This window comes from Aethalodelphis obliquidens, unplaced genomic scaffold, assembly GCF_003676395.1.
Source record: "Aethalodelphis obliquidens isolate GAN/ISIS:26980383/991018 unplaced genomic scaffold, ASM367639v1 scaffold105, whole genome shotgun sequence".
NCBI classification, from domain to species: Eukaryota; Metazoa; Chordata; class Mammalia; order Artiodactyla; family Delphinidae; genus Aethalodelphis; species Aethalodelphis obliquidens.
The window spans coordinates 1,542,034-1,548,033 of NW_020838049.1; the positions used below are offsets into that span (position 1 = coordinate 1,542,034).

At 40.5% G+C, this 6,000-nt stretch overlaps 1 protein-coding gene across 9 annotated transcripts in view; it reads right to left on the bottom strand.

Moving 5' to 3' along the window:
* The window catches only part of ATP8B4 (ATPase phospholipid transporting 8B4 (putative)), a 258,876-nt gene that overhangs the window by 114,000 nt on the left and 138,876 nt on the right, over window positions 1-6,000 (bottom strand). The gene's annotated exons all lie outside the window — the stretch shown is intronic.

Consider the following 6,000-nt stretch of genomic DNA (forward strand, 5'->3'; position numbering starts at 1 on the left):
AGCAGCCAGTTTTCACATGGCCTGATCACTCCTAACCAACCAGATTACTAATATTCATAGACCTTGCTTGAAAAAACAAAAACAAGAGTCTGGAAGGAATGAGAGACTCGAGGGCTCTGGGCTGCTTTTCCAACTCCATCTACCTTTCTCCAGTATCATAAAAGTGTCGCTGCCTGAACACCCCTAATTGGGACACACACTGGCTTCTTCCCAGACATCCACTGCTAACTCTGAGCGTGCTGGCAGGAGGATTTGGATGAGGCTAAATAACCTGTACAAAGTCACTTTTTATACGAAGGGAAGTGGCCAAGTCCTCGTTTGCTCCCATTACAGCATATATCACAGATAATGAAAAGTAAATGAAAACTGATTTCAACTGGCCCAAGTTGTTTAGACAATTACATTGTAGAAGAGAAGACTTTTTCTAAACTCTAAGAATTCAGTATCTTTTTTTCTTGACCAATAATATACATTCCTGAATTCTGTAGAACCTTGAATTGGGTGTCACCAGCAAAACCTACATAAAATTATGGGTCGACAGCAACCCTCAAAGCTTATTCCAAATTCTTGACCCAAGACTCAATTTCTCAGGCTTCAAACTTGGCCACTAAAAAAAAAAAAAAAAAGTGCTTTGGGCAAAAACAACATGATACACAGTTCCTGCCAACAGGAATATAAAAAACAGGCTCATTTGATCATTTTTATTGTCGTAAGCAAAGACTGACATGGAGGCAAATACAGCCTTGAACATGTTGGCTCGCTCCTCCCTGGCCCCAAGACTCATCCACTTCTGGCCTGACACCAAGGGTGTGGTTCTAGACAGAAACAGGCAGTAAGGCCAAGGGGCTCTGCCTCAGTTTTTGGAAGCCAAACTCCAATTCAGCCCTTCTGGAAGAGTGTGGGCCCAGTGATTTAAATACATACTAAATACAGGGCCTAGTCAAAACAAAGTGGCAAGAACAAAGCCAAACTACTTTTTTTTTTTAACTTTAGAAGTGCTCAACTTCCCCCTTTTAGCCCTGTTAGCACAAAACACAAGCTTCCCAATGTCTCTTCTGCCTCTTTCCAAAAGGGGTGAGCAGGTTTCTTCGAAGGGAGCACTGGATTCACGTCTATATCCCCATAACCCATCATACTGGCTCCATAATAGGATCTTAATAAATACTTGCTGGGGAAATGGATGGAAAGATGGTTTTAAAGAGAGACTGGGAGATGCTATAAGTATTAGAGTAGATCTAAGATGAATGAAAGAAGTGGTATATTTCTATGGTAATATGATAAAGGGGGTTGGAAGACCTAATCGCCCAGCCACAATGGGGGACTTAGGTTGCCCTAACTCTGAAGGGATACAAATAGATCTGAAAACAAGGTGGGCAACTTAAAGCACATCAGAAGGAATCAAAACTATATTCCTCTCATAAAGCAAAATAAGGACTAGAGAAAAACTGTAGGACCTTTCTTCCCTTTGCTAATTGTGTCAAAGAGTTAAGAGGCAGTAAACAGTCAGATGACAATGGATGAGAAAACAGTTTAGGAAAAATAGCATTGTTTCTCACATAATTATTCACTGAACACATGTTTAGAGAACAAAGTCATCTTTAATGAGCAAGAAAATAACTGGGAAAAAAATCATGTCAATAATGAAGTATAAATGTAATGAAACTAGCTAGTCACAGTTGTTTGCTTCTCTGAAGATAACAGACGTGTAAGCAGATAGCAATTCATCCAGTTTGCAATCACACAGAAATACTCTAGGCCATACCAAACAAAATCCACAAGATTTCACTCCGAACCCTGCCGGCATTCTAAATTTAGTCAGCTGGATTGTTGGTTAATTACCATCCTAATAACCTTCTCAAACTAAAGTGTTTATCTTAAAGTGGAAATTTATAGTTTATCATGAAAATGGAATTCAGTACCCAATACTTCAAGATTTTTCCAGAGCAGTTGGCTTTATTTCTTTATGGATATTATTATTAGCAATGCTTCTTGATTATCTGCGCTACAACTCTTCCCTAAGACAATTACCTATTGAATAAGACATCCTGGGACTTCCCTGGTGGCGCAATAGTTAAGAATTTGCCTGTCAATGCAGGGGACACGGGTTCGATCCCTGGTCCAAGGAGATCCCACATGCCGCAGAGCAACTAAGCCTGTGTACCACAACTACTGAGCCTGTGCTCTAGAGCTTGCGTACCACAACTACTGATCCCACGAGCCACAACTACTGAAGCCCGCATGCCTAGAGCCCATGCTCCACAACAAGAGAAGCCACCGCAATGAGAAGTCCATGCACCACAACATACCGCAACGAAGAGTAGCCCCTGTTCGCCACAACTAGAGAAAGCCGGCGCGCAGCAATGGAGACCCAACGCAGCCAAAAATAAATAAATAAATAAACAGGTAAATTTAAAAATAAATAAATAAGACATCATCACTGCTGTTCAAGAGTTTCTCCAGCCAAGAGCTTCTTAGCGTTTAGAAGACTGCCCCCTACTGTTGCCCTGATGATTGTGACAAATATTTATTTTTTCTTAGAAAGAAGAATGTCACCTTCCCATTTTCTAAAACCTCATTATTCTTCAACTATTAAGCCTTAGCCACCCATCATCACCACCATAATGGCCACATCAACACCAGCAGTAAAGAGTAGAGTTATTCCTCCTTGTCTTCACAAGGCATCTATGCCTTACACAGTCACATCGGCTTTGCTGTTAGGCTGTGCTTCTGTCCAGGTGAATAGGAAACATATCTGATAAGTTTAAAAAGTCACAAGATGCTAACCAAGCCTTTCTGTGTGTTTGTTTGTTTTTTTAACCAAAAAGAGATGCTTGTTTTTCTGTGTTTTAATTACACACATGCTCTTCTTTAGAAAGGCTCACAAAAACACACAAAGATCCCTGAAATAAAGAGTCAACCAAGGGGGCTTCCCTGGTGGCACAGTGGTTGAGAGTCCTTCTGCTGATGCAGGGGACATGGGTTCGTGCCCCGGTCCGGGAAGATCCCACATACCGCGGAGTGGCTAGACCTGTGAGCCATGGCCGCTGAGCCTGTGCGTCCGGAGCCTGTGCTCCGCAATGGGAGAGGCCACAACAGTAAGAGGCCCGCGTACCGCAAAAAAAAAAAAAAAAAAAAAGGAGTCAACCTTTCCCTGGTTCGAAACTCAGTATTAACAGTCATACAAAATATGTAAACTTGTCATATTTGCAAAAAAACAGACCTTAGTCCAGCCAGTAACAATATGCAAAAGAGTCTTAAGCACATTTGGACAATTTACATCCGTGGCTTTCCCCAAGGCATAAGAATGTGACCAGTTTACAAATGTATAATTGAAACTATTTCCAGTTATTATTTGTAAATCTTGTCAATTCCTGTAAGACTTCAACATGAAAAATTAAGATCCACTCTATTTTTATACTTGTTATAATTTTAAGTCAAGTTATATATCTTTTTTTATAAAATTCAACAGACTACATATCAATTTTTTTCTGATGTTTGAAATGTATAAAAATATTTATATGAGAACTTTTCAAATAAATGGATTTACCTACCAAAACCCACCTCTGTCTTGCATGTGCTGGTCTCTATGTTTGGCCAGCTCTCCTATGAGCTCTTCTCGGGGATCCTGACATTCAAGAACACTGAGAACATTTGCTACTTTTTAAAAACATGATGATGTCATCTGAGTCCTGGATGGACTTGATCTCCGGAAATTCATTTTGCATTTTCAGGTTTAAAATATTCTTGAAATGTGTATCTTACCCTGATCAGGAGCTAAGCAGTCATGCTGATTCCCCTGACTCTCCCATGCTGCCTTTCTGTTTGCAGTTTAGAGCCTCTCATGCCCTTTCATAGACTAGGCTTTGCCAGCAGTCCTAGGTTCATATTCTAACTCCTCCACTTAGTAACCCTGGGACCTGGGGAAAGTTATTCAATTTATCTGGGATTCAAATTCCTTGCCCATAAGTTGGAAGTAATAATAATCTCTTCCTCCCAGGCCTGTAAGGATTTAGTAAGATAATATGTGCAATTACTTAGCATGGTGCCTGGTACATAGTGAGTACCTCTTCATGTGTCAACATCATGTGTAGGGCCTGAGAACTTTAGGACTTTTACCTAATTAAAGGCTTCTTTGGGAATGAGCTCTTGTTCAAGTCTGTCTTCTCCCCTGGGCTATAAGTGCTATGAAAGCAAGGCCTGCATCTGACCTATTAACCACTGTATCCCCAGGCTTACTAAACACTGTATCCCCTTGCCATTGTGTTAAATATACATTTAGTGGATAAATGAACAGGTGACTGAGTGAATGGATAAAAGAAAGAAAAGAATGAATGAAAGCTCATGCCATGCCTGGGCTGCTCTGGTGGCGCAGTGGTTAAGAATCCACCTGCCAATGCAGGGGACATGGGTTCAAGCCCTGGTCCGGGAAGATCCCACATGCCACAGAACAACTAAGCCCGTGCGCCACAACTACTGAGCCTGTGCTCTAGAGCCCTCCAGCCACAACTGCTGAAGCCCGTGCGCCTAGAGCCCATGCTCCGCAACAAGAGAAGCCACCGCAACAAGAAGCCCTTGCACCGCAACCAAGAGTAGGTAGCCCCCGCTCGCCGCAACCAGAGAAAAGCCTGCGTGCAGCAACAAAGACCCAACGCAGCCAAAAATAAATAGATAATTTTTTTTTAAAAAAAAAGTAGTCTGAAGTGACAATCTTTAAAAAAAAAATAAAAGCTCATGCCATGCCTAAAGAGGCCACCAACAAGACACTGTCCTTGGGTTTAAGAGCAAAAGTGGGGAGGCGGGGAGACTTACAAGAGACATCCTGGAGCCCTACCCATCTCAGTTTTGACTCTTGGTCTTGTCCCCAGTTTGGAGTTCCCAGTGGGGACTTCTCTAGGGTTGGGACTGGGAAACTCAGGTCTTCAGCTACTTAGAAGATGTGATATGTCCTTATGACACAAGGACAAAAAACTGTAGTTTGGGGTTAAGAAAGTATTTTGACAAATCTCAGAAGAAAAACCACATGGTAACTAGAAGCAAAAATAAGACCATACCCAGATCTTCCCAGAAGTCACAAGCTAAAAGATATTCTTAGCACAGACAGAAAGGGCATGCCTCACACATGTCTCATCTATTAGACCTTGCCATAGACAGGCAGGGCACTTCCAAGTGTACACAGTGCTGATACCATACTTTTAATTTAAGCTAAAAGATGCAATATCTGGTTTTAATTCCCATGATTCAAGGAAATCTTTTTTTAGTCACCAGAAGAAAATTTGAAATCTACTCATACCCCATTATGACAAAGGTTAACAGAGGAGACATAAAAGAGGGGATAGAAGAAGACTGGAGGAGTAAAAGGATCAAAAGAACCTTGATAATACATGTGAAGATGTGTTATAATTCTACATACTTTGTATTGCATCTTGTGCTTAGGGGTGCTTAATGAATAAACGTAATAAACTAATTAATAGAGAGAGAGTGATGAAAACAGAAAAGAAAAAATAACAGAAAAAGAGACAATGTGGGTAGAGGAGATAAGTAAACTAAAATAAAGAGTGAAAGAGGAAGATGTAAAGAGAAGAGTTAGAAATAATGCAAAAACAGAGGAAAGAAAAAATGGTGAAATGGGGTCATTAGAGAAATGTGTGTATATAGTATATGGTGTGTGAATGTGTGTGTCACAGAGGCAGGGAGAGACTGAACTTAAAACTAGGGCTTGGAGAAAAGGAAATGAAGGAAAAGTTGAAGGTTATAAGAAAGCAAAAGCAATTGTGGGAAGGATTTGGGGTTTGTTAACTGTTCCAACTCTTTCAAAAACTTTTCCACATCTTGCATCACTCTCTTCGTCTTTAAATTTGGCTGCCAACAGGGGAAATCTAATTTGTATATTGGATCTAATTTACAGTATTTCCCCCTAATCCCTCCGTTCATTTTCAAATGCTTTCTTGGAAACATCATATATATATATATATATATATATATATATATATATATATATAT